A 15388-nucleotide genomic window follows, 5' to 3' on the forward strand; every position below is an offset into this window, starting at 1 on the left:
AAGTAGAACTTCCTATGGGAAGCTCTACTTATCTAGGGGACCTAGGTAAGTAACTTCCTCCATTTTGGAGGAAGTAGAACTTCCTAAGAAGTACAAATTCCCATGATTTTGCCAACCAAACAACTTATTCATATACTTCTACTTTCTAGGAATTTTCACTTCCCATGATTTGTTTTGTCAACCAAACAAGACCTTAGAATAAAAAGTTCTAGTTCATTAAGGAATCAAATTATGTACTAATATACCTTACAAAAAGATGTGTATTAATAAAATGGATGGCACGGGACCCCTAAATTGTCTGAGACATCCCTGATTTTGACGATCTGAATTCATATATACTTCCTCCGTTTTTAGTGGTTCATATTGAATTTTGACATTATTCATCTAATGTAGTTTGTCTGTCATAGTCATTCGTCTCAAAATATACTTTCCAAATATCAACTTTTTGTAATTTTTAATCATTTACAATGGGATATTAAAGGTCTAGTTAAGTTACGTTGTGCAACGGCAGATCTAAGATCTAAGATCTTTGAGTTTCTTAACACATATTTTCAAACTATCACAATTTCTTTTTAATTTTACTACCACGTAACTGAAAATAATACAATACTCGAATACTGTCTTTGAAATCGGAAAAAACATAAAAATATTGAGCAAGCAATTCTTTTTCTTTTTCTTTTTTTAAGATAAGGAGCATTTCCTTACAAGAATTTGCAAAAGGTGAGAATCGAGCTCCTATTCAATAGGTGGTAGAGGGACCTCACAACCACTAGGCCAACCTTAATTAATCCTCAAATTAAGCAAACAATTAGAGATAGAGGGATTATAAATATGATGAATACAATACAACAATAACGGTTACAATCTTATACCACCATGTATAAATCACATTATTGGCAGGATTGAATCAAACACAAGTAGAAATATACATAATTCAATTCTAATGAATCGAAAAGTTCGAAACCATGCTATCGTAGAAGGACCATCTAGTGAGCTAGAGAGATTTTCTAGTTGAATCACGAGAGACTGGATTTAGTACTTCATTATTGAACATTATTATGATAGATTACTAAGTTTATGTGGAATTGTATAACATTATTTATTGTAGTACCCTCTTTATGACTACTTAGAAAAAAAAAGTGCTGTTTTATGTTAACCATCGAAAGGCAAATCATAACAACAAGTTTGGTTTTGGCCACAGCATATAGTACAAGGCCAATCACAGTCATTGGAGTCACTGCACGGGTAGCCACAACCGTGAATTTGATATGCTGGTACGCCTGTAGGTGTTACTGCTAGCGGCGGCGGCACTGGTGCTGGAGCTGGTGTTGCTACCCCTGATATTGGTGGGGTGCTTCATTTTTGCATCTTGCTTCTGCTGCAAATGGAACTACAACTGCAAAATAATGATGTGATTGTAACTTTTTAGTTTATTGTTGTCCATCCTTCAATATTATCCTAGACGATGTTAACAAAGTTTATATCATTTTTTTTTTGGAAAAATTGTTTTAAATAAGTCAATTTTTGCGCGTTTTCTCATTTTAAATCTACCTTTTGATTATCCTTGGTTGAGTTAGGTTTGTATGTCTGTTTTCTTCTATTGAGTTTTAACCTATTTGTGACTTGTTTAATCGGTTACTTATGATGTGTGTTTTTTTTTTTTATCATTTTATTTCACAATCCTTTTAAAAGGGTACTTTCGTCTGCCACTTACATCATACCATGGGAGGGGGTCGGTTCAAAATTAAATGGGAGACTTTTTCCATCTAACTACATCTGAGAAAACATAGATTTCTCCAATTGCATTCTGTTTTACTTGACTTGAGCAGCTTGAGAGATAATCAAACTTCAGAAGAGGGAGCTTTTTGCATGTAGATCTGATGAAGTTCAACAGGAAGGAGAGATTAGTCGGACCAGATGAGAGATTGAGGCACCAACTGATAGCTTGGCTGGATTCAGAGAAAATTGAGATTTCTCGGTCTTTTAGATTTTGCACACTGAGAGAGATTTGCAGAGCTCGGTGAATTGCAATCACTGCAACTTCATTAATACCCATTGGCGGAAAAGGGCAGGAGAAGGAGCATAAGATCACACCCACTTCATCTCTGAGGAAGCCTCCAAAAATGCCTCCTGCTCTAGCACCTTCTTTTGGCGAGAACGGGGTGAAACCCACCATCCACTTGAGACAAGGGTCAGGGGGGTTAGATCTGAGCTGAATTAGAGGGGGGAGATGGGAGGTTTTACTTCTTCGAGGCACAGCGCTACCCCATAAGAGACATTGTGGGATTCTGATGACTTCTTCAATTGTGTACGGGAAGGAGAGGTTCCAAGGCTTCATCCACCAACATAAACGGACAAGAATGAGGTTTTTGATTTCTGAAACTGATGATTCTTTCTTATTGAAAATTCTCTCATTGCGTTCTCTCCAGATTGACCAGATAATCACAATGAATGCTGCCAGCCAGATTTTTTTGAATAATTTTTCCTTCCTTGGGCAATTCCATTGAGAGAGGGCAAGATTTAGAGATTTTGGCCATACCCAAGATAGGTTCCAAAGGTCCCACCACCAAGCCCAAATCTCCATTGAGAAGGGGCAAAACAAAAAGAGGTGCGAAATATCCTCAGGCTCCAAACTACATAATGAGCAACCCACCTCAGCGGGTGGGATAATGTTCAGAGAAGCTAGTTTCTTCTTAGTATTGATTCTCTCTAGCACTGATAACCAAGTGAAGATTTCTATTCGGAAGGGAACAAGTCCTTTCCATATCTTTTGAGGGAGATTTTCTAGACAGGGCTTCGAGCGCTTGTGAAGTTCTTCATAGAAGGAGCGAACTGAGAAATTACCAGCCATACTAAAGTTCCATATTAACTCATCTGATTCATTGAGGCGGACTGAGATTTGCTGGAGGGAAGGTTGGAGCTGCTCCCATTCAATGCGGTCTCTCTTTCTGAATTCTCTGGACCATGGCAAATTCCATTTCCATTCCAAATTCACCCAAGAACCCATCTCCGCTACTGAAGCCATGGGTAAAACTGAGATTAGGAAGAGTCTTGGGAAGGTTAATTTCAGAGGCAAATTGCCCAGCCAAGAGTCATGCCAAAATAAGGTATTCTCCCCATTCCCTATTCTTTTCCTGGTACCTTGTTTCAGAAGTTCATTTGTTGCTTGGTGTTTTAGGAGATGGTTGCAAAGATGTCTCCAAGGACCACCTGATCTTATTGGAGCAATGTCAGCCATATTCATTTGCGCCTGGTATTTATATTTGGCTTTAATTGATAGTCTCCATAGCGAATCTGGTTCTGAAAAATACCTCCACACCCACTTACAAAGGAGCCCCAAATTTCTAATCAGAAGGTTACTCACATTTAAGCCTCCCAACGCTTTTGGAAGCTGGACATATTCCCACTTCACCATAGATAGAGCCCTTTTATCCATACCACCACTCCAAAGAAAGCTTCTCTGAATTTTATTAATTTTTTCTATAACTCCTTGTGGCATAGGATATAAGGACATGAAATAGATTGGCAGGTTCGAGAGTGAGGCTTTTAGTAAAGTGAGTCTTCCACCAATCGAGAGTAATTTCTCTTTCCATGTGGCCAATTTCTTCCTCATTCTCTCCAAGAGAGGTTCCCATGTTGCTAATCTCGCGGAACTGCCACCTATTGGAAGGCCCAGGTAGGTGATCGGGAAATTACCAACTCTGCAAAATAATTGCCTTGCCGCTTCTTTAAGCCAAGATTGAGGAGTATTGATTCCAAGGATCTCACTTTTGTGGAAGTTGATCTGCAAGCCTGAGGATAGCTGGAACAGGATGAGAGTTTTATGGATGTTATTGAGCGCCTTCAAATCCGGAGTTGAGAATACTATCGTATCATCTGCAAATTGAAGATGAGTTAGAATAGGACCCGATTTACAAATAGCAATACCTGACCATTTATTCAATTCTGTGGCTTTTCTGATCATGAGATTCAAAACTTCCGCTGCTAACACAAAGAGAAAGGGAGAGAGAGGGTCTCCTTGACGGAGGCCCCTCTGGAGCTTGAACGGAGTCGAAGGAGAGCCATTTAGGAGGACAGATGCGGCTGCAGATGAGACACAGGAGGAGATCCATTTTCGCCATGTTAATGGGAAGCCCATTTGATCCATGGTCCAATCCAAGAAAGACCAGGAAACACTGTCAAAGGCCTTGTGGAAGTCCAGTTTTAACATTACTGCCCCCATCTTGGAACTTTTGTATGAGTCCAATAACTCGCCAGTGATTAAAACACTATCCAAGATCTGGCGCCCCTCAATAAAAGAAGATTGTTGGGGCCCAATAAGATCGTTCATAACATTTTTCAGCCTGAAGGAAAGCAACTTCGCAATTATCTTGTAAAGGCTACCGACCATACTGATGGGTCGGAAGTCCTTGAAGTTTGAGGGGGCTTCCACCTTGGCGATCAGCGCTATGAACGCTACATTACTACCCCTTGGTAGTGTTCCAGACTGCCAGAATTCATTGACAAGTGAGAAAATGTCTTCTTTGATGATTGCCCAGGAAGACTTTATGAAGTTAAAATTGAAACCATCCGGGCCAGGGGATTTTGAAGGGCTACATGATGCTACTGCTTTTTCTATTTCAGAGTGTGAGAAAGGTTTGGTGAGGTCCGAGGATTGTATTGATGAGAGTTTTTTGAAGGCTAGGTTCAAGAAAGTTGGTCTGGAAAAGGTTTCTTCTGAGAACAGATTTTGGAAATAGAGTGAGGCTTCGGCTTTGATTTTTTCCGGGTCACAGACGGTCTCACCATCGATCGTGATGGAAGAGATATTATTCTTCCGTCTTCTAATCGATGCATAGGCATGGAAGAACTTTGAGTTCTTATCCCCACACTTCAACCAACTTATACGAGAGTTCTGGGCCCAGTGAATTTCCTTGCGTTTGATCCAATCCCATAAATCCAGTTGGGCCTTGGATCTGAGACTCAGTTCATCAACCGATAGGTTTCTCGTGTTGGCAACAGTATCCCATTTGTGAATTTCGTCTTCTAATTGAGAGATATTGGTTTCTAGATTCCCAAATTTTGACTGGTTCCATACTTTCAACTCTTTTCTGACAGCTTTAAACTTCTCTGAAATTGTGAATCCCTTCGAATCTTCCCATACTTTCCTAGTAAGGATCAGGCAATCCTTGTGGGTGAGCCACATGTCAAGAAATCTGAAAGGTTTCGGTCCCCGGTCCTTAGATTGCGACTTCAGTACAAGAGGGCAATGATCCGAGATACTCCTTTTGAGGATGGAGGCATTAAGGAATGAGAATTTCAGAATCCAATCTGGTTGGACAAGAATTCTATCCAGCTTTGATTTTGATTGACCCCTAAACCATGTAAAGTATCCATTGGAGGGTGTGATTTCAGTAAGATGAAGGTTGGTTATGAATTGCCTGAATTTTCCGGCACTAGTTTCATCTATTATCCGGCTGCCTCGATCTTGGGAAGATAGTACCTCATTGAAATCCCCCGCTATTAGAAGAGGTAAGTGTGAGTTTCTGCAAAAATCCTCTATATGGTTCCATGTGTCTGATCTAGTCGAAGCATCACAGGAGTTATAAATATTTATGAGAAGGCATTGAAAATTTTCCCTCACCACCATTCCTTCCATTGCGATCCATTGTGATTCGATTCTACTGGAAACCAGATGAAATTTTGAGGGTCTCCATAGGGAGATTAATCCTCCAGAGGATCCGTTTGATGGACTGATACAGAGGCTGAGGTCATCATCACACCAAATTGATTTTTGCAATTTAGAAGGAATACATTCCAGTTTGGATTCTTGGATGAATACTATCATGGGGTCATGAAGGAGTAGTAACTTTTTGAGAACATTTCTTTTAGGCCATGCTCCGAGGCCCCTGACATTCCACGAGATTAACATGGAACAATTTATTGAGAGTATAAGATGTACTTATACATTGGAAAGCCAGTCCTGCTCCTGGCGTGACAAAATTCCAACAATTTTGTCTTGTAGATCTGATAGTTCACCATTGAATTTCATTCCTAGTTGCAAGCCTAATTCAATAATTTCCGAGGCAGTGTTCTCATGAGATGTTTTCGGGTTTGGGGAGGGAGAGGGAGGAAGAGTGGGGGATTGGAGGAGGAGGAGGAGAGGCGGTTTTTGGCTTTATTTTTCTTCAGTCGTTTTTGTAATCTCCTTTTTTCATGATGGGCTTTCAGAGGGGGAGGAAGGAAGTCTTAAAACCGGGGGGGATAGAAGGGCTGGACGTCGAAGGAGAGGATGAGAGTGTCTTAGTTTGGGATTTTGATTGGGCTTTCCTTAGTAGCGGGCCAAAGGAATTATCAGTGTGGATCAGAGGATTGTAAAGGAAAGCTTTGGTCATTGAGGCTGGGCTTTAAAGGAGAGTTTCGACTTGTAGAACTAGGGGAGTTTTGTGTATTTTGGGCAGGTTTGGGGACCAATGGGCTTATTGGGCTGATTATATTATTTTGGGAGATGGGGGGATTATTATATTTAAAGGTTGGATCAGGGCTAAAAGGTGAGCCCAGTTTCGTTGTTGGAGGGAAGGGTAAGGTTTTCGATGGTGAAGGTGGGGCTTTTTGGAGTTCAAGTGGTTGGGAGGAGGACTTTTGTTGATTTAAGTTCCCAATGCAAAGCAGACTTGGGGAACGTGGTGGGGTATTAAAGTTCAGTTGAGTTTTGGGAGGTTTAGGGTATATGGGAGGTTTTTGTTTTGCATTGGGAGAGACCTTGGCACTAGCTTTGGTAGGCGAAGTAATGATTGTCTCATTATTAACTCCAATGTCCGAGATTCCTGGAGTATTTCCCGATGCATTGAACTCGGAGTTTGGGAGGGGTTTTTGGGGTGACCTTTCCCCTCCCGGAGGATCCCAGTCGTCACTATCACGATCATCATCATCCAATGGATCTTTATCAGAGGATTCCGAATTCGAGTTATCAGAATCTAATCTATGGAAGAGGGATTTGGCATACCTTTACTTGCAGGAGGATCATGATTTGGACCAAGACCAAAGTCTTCTGTAACAAAAATCTTAAACGGTTTATCTTCCACGTAAAAAACTATGGGGTTATTGACTTTGAAGAGACAATCTGTGATTAACTGAACTCTGGCGTAATCCATGCGAGAATATTCCACCGATAGCACTCTCCCGAATATACAACCAATTTTCTGAAAATTTTCATAACTCCATGCGATCAATGGAACTCCATAAATTGTGATCCACATCTCCCTCCATAATGCCGTGCTAGCGTTATTCACATCCCTTAGCTCCAGGAACCATCGTTCAAGCCATTTGCTTTTTATCATGTCATCCTTTTCTTCAACCGAATTGAACTGGATAAGATGAAGCATTCCCCCAAGGGGTTTAATCTTCAGATAGTTAACCCCTTCCGCCAAGATATGCTCATGGATAATCTTGGATGGAGATGAAGAGTTTGCGACTGCTATAACGCTTCTTTCCAGTAACTCCAGGATCTCTTCATTTTTCTCCCCTGAGATGGCAAGAATCTGATCGCCCTCTAGTTCCACAAGTTCCACTTGGTCCCTTATTCTCTCCGTGTCTTCCCCAAGGACCCTAGAACTCATCCTACGGTGCTTTGTCATTTCTTTCACAATGTCAGTACTGAGAGGTTCAAGGATTTGGTTAGGGATGATTGATTCTATAGGTGAAGAGGATAAATTCGTTTGATGAGGTGGTTTCCGGGTATTAGGTTTGGTTGAGGGATTGATTGGTGGAACATCAGTGTGGATTGGTATTTGGTTTGGGTTCGAGACATCCTTATACGATCGGTGGTCTCTCCAAGCTGGATGATATTGTACCGGGTTTTTTTGAGGCTGTCTGTGATTTGGTTTAGGATTTGGAAAGTGGTTTTTATGGGGAGGGTCTTGTTTGTCATATTTTGCAGGGTTAACTCGCATCAAAAAATTTCCCATTCTTCTTCCATTCTCCTGCTTAATCGCATTGAGTAAAGCATTCATGGAGAAAAATTTAATGAATGCGTATTTGTGCCCACAGTTTTTCCGGAGTTTTGCTGGTATCACTAAGTCCTCCAGATCACCATATCTACTGAATATGTTGTGGATTGTTTGGGTATCAATATTGGGAGGAAGGAAATCTATGAAGGCTGTTCTCAAGGCTCTAGGTTGTGGTTTACTGGCTTGGGGGTGTCTCCTTCTTACCATTGTCCATTCTCCTTCTCTTCGCTCGCTCCAGAGTTTTTCTCTCTCTCTCTCTCTAGGCATTCTCTCTCTACCTAAGATTGCTATTACAAATGCAATGACTACTTATGATGTGTGTTACAATGTCATTTCTTCTCAAACAGACGAGAGTGACATTGTAATACGTATCATAAGTAAGTAAGTAACCTACTAAACAAGTCATAAATAAATTAAAACTCAATAGAAGAGAACATACATACAAGCTTAACTCAATCAGAAATAATCAAAAGGTAGACTCAAAATAAGAAGACGTACAGCACAAAGGTTGACTTATTTAAAAATTTTTTTTTATAGACTTGAGATCTTGACGTCATGAGTTAGTGGCTAAGATTGTATATTATATTAGAGATTCAAACAGTAGAAAATAATTTTGCTAATACAAAGATAATTTTGGAGATTATCAGAGACACTTACATGATGCAGAAGCTACGAGGACAACTAGAAAAGCTAACTTAACTGAAGCTCTCTCCATATATTATAAGTGGAAATTAATTATTAGAGATAATTGATGAAAGTTTTGAACCTCAAAACTAGCTATTTATAATAAAGAGATATCATCGTATTACCAACTAATATGATACGATTGTTATCTACCAAATCTACAAGCAAGGTATTTGACTTCTTAGTCTTAAAGGAGGTGCAAGATTAGTTATTATTGCACCACTACAGCTAAGATTCAAAGAACATAGTGCTATATATTGCCAAATTATTGCCAAATTTTTCATATGGTGGTCTAATGTCATATAGAATTAAGGAAGAAGCTGACTTTGAAATGGTATAATTTCGACTCTAAATTACTAACATTATTTCAAGGATAGAAGTATCAAACGCCTAGATATGTTAGTTAAATTGGGAGTGATACCAAATAGGCCCTGAAATTTTTAATTTACTAATAGTTTTTTCAATTAGAATAATAGTGTCTATATAAGGTGATTTTTTTTTATAAAAACTTTTTGAAAATTCAAGGTTATGTTTGTCTAAAACACTAAAATCAATATAGAAACTTGAATCACGTGAAAGTGTTCTTAGAAGAAAGATTCTAACGGCAGATTTCTGATTTGGTTTATTATTTAGTTACAGACCCATCAAGAGATCAAAATGTGGACAAAACATCTTTTTCAAAAAGAAAAATATACCATCAGATGTCCTTATAAAAATTCCATTTGGACCGTCACAGAATGGTTCTTTACCCAAAACCAACCTAAGGTAGGTAAAGCTCCCAATCCCGTTGTTCCCTCAGCTTGGATTCCTCCACCGCTAAACCACTAAAAATTAACACTGATGCATCTTTCTTCTTGGATACTAATCTTGCTTGCTTGGGTATGGTATGCCATGATCATTTGGGTACCTGGGTCCTGGATTGAGGGTTAACAACTCTCAACTCTCAACTATTAATTCAAATACTTTAAAAGATTACCTCTCTCATTTGATTGATCCTTGCAGGGAGTTGCTCCAAGATCAAGAAGGCGTTAGACTAACTCACGAAGGAAGAGGAGCAAATAGCCTTGCGGATAGTATAGCTAGGGAGGCAAAGGGGAAAACGGATGGTTTTGAAAACATTTAATTTGTATTTTGAGTGACCCTTTGGTTTATACTAATATCTACCTAAAAGAGAAACTCATCTCCACTACTCTGCTATCTACTACTACTGCTTAAAAAAAGAAAAAGATAGAGAGGATCTCTTGAAGGAGAAAAAGAGCAGTGATTAACATAGGAACCAAATTAGATTGAATTAACAAGTGGATAACATACTAATAGCAAGTTTTCAACTCAAATTAACCTCTAAACTTTGTCAAACAGACGAAATATAACGACAATATAATGATCCATGAGCTGTTTAATTTTGATTACCATAATTCATAAACAGGCGAAGCTGCTAAAAGAAGATGCTGGTTGGTAAATGGTTACTGAAGACCTTGAATTGCACGTCCTGCTACAACTTCATTGTATATCTTATCTGCTTCCTTCATAACATCATCGAGCTAACAACTTTGCTCTCATTCTTGCAAATGGATGAGTTGCTAAACAGTTCCAGTCGCCCAGTGGCTTTGCAAGCTTGTCATATACTTGAGGTGCAACTCGCGGGTCGTATCCAGCAGAAGCCATCAGAAGCACTCCAATGTGATCTGCTTCTATTTCCTTCCGACCATAATAAAGAATAAACACCAGGAAAACAATCCAACAAGGGACAAGCAGATAGTTCGTGGCAGTAATTGTGGAGCTCTAGCCTGAATAATCTTCCAAACTCTGTAAATTGACACCATATGTTACCTAACTCACATATATATTATAGTCCACAACTCAAATTTATTGTGTCAAATGTGCATAAACAACATAAATTTAATGTTATCTGCGACAAAGGATAGAATCTGTGGAATATAGCAATCCATATATCGATCCAAAACCATTACTCAGTAATGGATTAGATTTTTTAGCATCACACCTCTCTATTTAGTTCTATTACTTTTCCATTCCACAACTTGATACAAATTTAACTTGCTCTCAAATGGATATCTAAATGAAATCGCTGACAAATGAAACAAGTTACTAGGTCCGGGCATGTAATATAGTTTGCAATTATGCAGTAACATATGTGATGCAGTAACACAGTTATGCAGTAGCAGTACCACATGTTTGTTAATCATCAAGAAAACATTTTAAGAGTAAGAGACTTACTTTTGCAAGAGAGGATGCCTTAAGAGTAGTTTTGATCTTGCATTGGCAGATTCAGGCTCAGTAAATAGAATTTTAAATAATATCACGTTGAGGATATTAACAACCAGAAAAATGCTGTCGAATCCTCTGCCTCATGTCGAGCCACAGCATGCCCAACCTAACAAATACATACCACCAAATTGACATATGACATTCATAATGTAATCTGATAACCTAAAATTCATCAGTTTTTTTGTATAGTTCTATTAACCATCAGCTTAAGCACATAATTGGAGTCCCATGAATAGTTTTATATACCTGATGCGCGATAATTGTAGCCAATTCAGCATCAGAGTTGCAATGGTTGAGCAATCCGGTGTAAACAACAATCTTCCACCTAATAAATAACTGGACTCAACCAACGGTTTATCAACAACGAAAATTTCCCAATTCATCCCTTCCAAATGGTTAGTAGTTATCTTAGCCCCACTATGCTTCTTCCTACTATCTTTATCATCAACTGTCTCCTCCTTCCAAATGGTTTTCTCCTTGAAAGTTTCATCTCTTTCGAGTTCGAGTTCATGGTGATTAATCTCTCTTTCCAGTGATTCAAGAATGTGTTGGAATATTGACCTAACCCTATCAGTATCAGGGTGTGTAGCAGGTTGTATTTTCCGCTTCTCAACTTCTCCAATTTCATTCTCACGAGTTGTTGACATAAGCACATAATGCTTCCTTCCTGTATATGGCACAACTACTGGGTGCACATGAGGGTAACCAAGTATACCAAAAGTCAAAGATTAGTCCAATTGGAACAAGGAATTTTTCCAGCCATGATTCAACCTTACTTCGGTTTTATCACCATGATAATTTCTCCTTGCAAAACCAGAGAAGAGCTAATCTCTTGATGATGTTTAAACCCATTAAAATACCCAGATTTTGCAGACCCAAATAACCCTACACTTATTAGTAGATTGATTGTAAAACAAAGATGAGGAATTCGAATGAACTCTTGGAGTTGGAATAGTACCAAATGTTTTGGAACGCAAGTTGAGTTTTTAAAGCATTGTAGACAAACCTTGAATTTCTGTACCACGCCATGATTTTTGAACAACAAAAGCTGCTAACTTTGCTCCAAATTCTTGAATTTCAGGGTCAGTTATGAACTGGGTTCAAGTAACATACCAAAAAAAAAAATTACGTGATTTTTGAATTCTGAAATGTAAAATTTATGAGATTAAGGGTTTTAGATGAAATGGGTCACAAGAGTTGTTGCTTCCATAAATGGTTATGATATTCCTGCTGAATTCCGAAAGTGCAAAAGTTTTCTCTGTGCAAAAGATTTCTTTTGCAGCCAGCTATGCACTACGCAACAAACTATGCAACAAACTAAGAATGGATTAATGGGGTGTACTATTATCGAGAGTCATTCGTTTTTCGTTACGTACCTACTCATTTTAAATTTTTAGATGTTGATTTGATAATTGGGATCAGGGGATGAAATTTTCTCATTTAATAAATGGAACAAAATATTTCTACCCCGAGTAAGTGCGTCAATGCGTTACGAGTCTCTAAATGACACATATTGAGAGTCTACGACAACTAGAGTGTATTATCTTTTCTCATTTGCTAAACGACGCCCTAGAATATCTTACTAACGCCCTAAATACGTATAATATACGTATTTTTCCATTTTCAGATTTTCCACCTTCTACATTCACTTCTCTCCCCTCTTCTCCCACATTACCATTGGGGACCATTGCACCACCACCGCCGCACCAGTCGCCGTCGCACCAGTACTGCGCCGCACCACCGACACACTGCCACCGCACCACAACCGTCGTAACCCACCCTCCTCTTCTATGTTTCTTCATTAACAGTAATTTGAAATTTTTTTAAAAAAAAAGGGGAGGCGTCTATGGCAGGCGCTTCACCACATGGTGAGGCGCCTGCCATGGACGCCTCCACCAGTGGTGGGGCGTCCATGGTGGACGCCTCCCCTTTTTTTTAAAAAAAAAATTCAGAAAATAAAGAAAACGGAGTAGAGAAAAAGGGGATGGTGGTGGTGTGTCGGGGGTACGGCGGTGGTGGCCGGGATACGACGATGGTGGGGTGTCGGGGGTACGTCGGTGGTGGTGGTGCCGGCACAATGTTGTTAGAAGACATAAGAGTCAGAAGTGTGAAATTGGAGAAGAATATGGTAGTGGTGGTGTGGTGGCAGTTGTGGTGGAGAGGAGAGAGAAATTGGTGGCAGTTATGGTGGAGAGGAGAGAGAAAGTGAGTGAGTGAAGGGGAAAGAGAGGAAAGAAATGCAGGTATATAAATACGGTATGAAAATACCGTATTTAGGGCGTTACCAGAAAAATTTAGGGCGTAATTTAGCAAAGCCTTATTTTTTTTGAGAGGACTACTAGAGTGTATTATAACAATAGCTTTAGACTCGGTTTTTTAGGGAATGGAAAAGCGCAAATAGGAACATGCATCCAAGTACGCATAAAGGATGGTGCACCTTCTGTTAAACGATGTAGGTTTAATATTTTAAGAATTTATGATTTAAGAAAAATGTTGTTATCTGTTTCATTAAATCTTGCAACTTGTTTTACCTTTTAGGAAAAATGGTTGTTGGCGAGATTCCTTTTTTCAAATTTTTACATTTAAAAGTTAGGTTCTTTAAATTTAGACTAAATGTTCATTTACAATAGATGCTTTTTTTTTAGGTTTTTTCAAATGTTGTTGGAGATTTACATGTTCTTTAATTTTATATTGTATGCTTTTTTTATCTTGAAAAGTTGTTGAAAAAAATCATATTCTTCTATATGAATGGTATGTTCTCTCGGGTGCACAATGCTGCTTTGTTCTGAAATATTGCTTTTTATACCAAAAGTGAAATTGTTGCAATAGATGTAAAATTATCCAAAGTAGTAATTGTTGCAATAGAAAAAAACGTAGATTAAAATACACTTAATATCAATATACGAGGCCCGAGGGATTAAAGTGCAACAAAGACCTACAATGTATGCAAATGTTATAGGAGTTTTCCTATGAACAATGTGATTTTCTTGTTGATATTTCGTTGATTCACTAGCTTTATAAGCAGTTTCCTATATGGGTTTCCTCGATTACAAAAAACTCCTGATAAGATATTTTCTTACATGGTGAAAAATATAATCAAAATTGATGAAATTTGAGTTTGAGAAAACAAATGGCGAATTTTATGGGATAGAAGAAGTAGCTAGTGCTAAAACAAATCTTTGTTGCATCAGAAAAGGAGAGAGCTTAAAAGTCAACTGTAGCTTAGTTTAAATTTTTGTTTCAACATTTTTTTTTTCATTAAAATTTGTACAAATTTTATCATATACCTAAATGTTGCGAGCATGATACATTTAAAGGCTATTTTTTTGCATTTATTTATTTGAAATCATTCAAATGAACAAAATATATTAAATAAGAGAATTCTAAATAAGCAAATGAACATAAATTAGTATTGAGTGTACCATGTCAACCGTACATCTAAGTATATGAGGAACGAATTCCGCAATTTGAACCCTCTGTTACTTTTGACTGATGCAACAAAAATTTTATATGATATACAAATAAAAAGTTTCAACCTGTTTAGTTAATTTTTTTACTCAAAATGCACGGTTCTAGCCTTCCTAGGAAGTTATTTTTTCCATGTATTTGAAATTCCTAGGAAGTGTAAAATTGTGTTTGGTTGATAATGGGAAGTAGAACTTCCTATGGGAAGCTCTACTTCTAGGGGACCTAGGTAAGTAACTTCCTCCATTTTGGAGGAAGTAGAACTTCCTAAGAAGTACAAATTCCCATGATTTTGCCAACCAAACAACTTTTCATATACTTCTACTTTCTAGGAATTTGCACTTCCCATGATTTGTTTGTCAACCAAACAAGACCTTAGAATAAAACAGTTCTAGTTCATTAAGGAATCAAATTATGTACTAATATACCTTACAAAAAGATGTGTATTAATAAAATGGATGGCACGGGACCCCTAAATTGTCTGAGACATCCCTGATTTTGACGATCTGAATTCATATATACTTCCTCCGTTTTAGTGGTTCATATTGAATTTTGACATTATTCATCTAATGTAGTTTGTCTGTCATAGTCATTCGTCTCAAAATATACTTTCCAAATATCAACTTTTTGTAATTTTTAATCATTTACAATGGGATATTAAAGGTCTAGTTAAGTTACGTTGTGCAACGGCAGATCTAAGATCTAAGATCTTTGAGTTTCTTAACACATATTTTCAAACTATCACAATTTCTTTTTAATTTTACTACCACGTAACTGAAAATAATACAATACTCGAATACTGTCTTTGAAATCGGAAAAACATAAAATATTGAGCAAGCAATTCTTTTTCTTTTTCTTTTTTTAAGATAAGGAGCATTTCCTTACAAGAATTTGCAAAAGGTGAGAATGAGCTCCTATTCAATAGGTGGTAGAGGGACCTCACAACCACTAGGCCAACCTTATAT

At 38.1% G+C, this 15388-nt stretch overlaps 1 pseudogene; it reads right to left on the minus strand.

Moving 5' to 3' along the window:
• Nucleotides 1-9984: 9984 nt before the first annotated feature.
• LOC125495944 (mitochondrial metalloendopeptidase OMA1-like) lies at nt 9985-12485 on the minus strand (annotated as a pseudogene).
• Nucleotides 12486-15388: the final 2903 nt, after the last annotated feature.

The sequence above is a fragment of the Beta vulgaris genome, chromosome 3 (assembly GCF_026745355.1).
Source record: "Beta vulgaris subsp. vulgaris cultivar EL10 chromosome 3, EL10.2, whole genome shotgun sequence".
NCBI lineage: Eukaryota > Viridiplantae > Streptophyta > Magnoliopsida > Caryophyllales > Amaranthaceae > Beta > Beta vulgaris.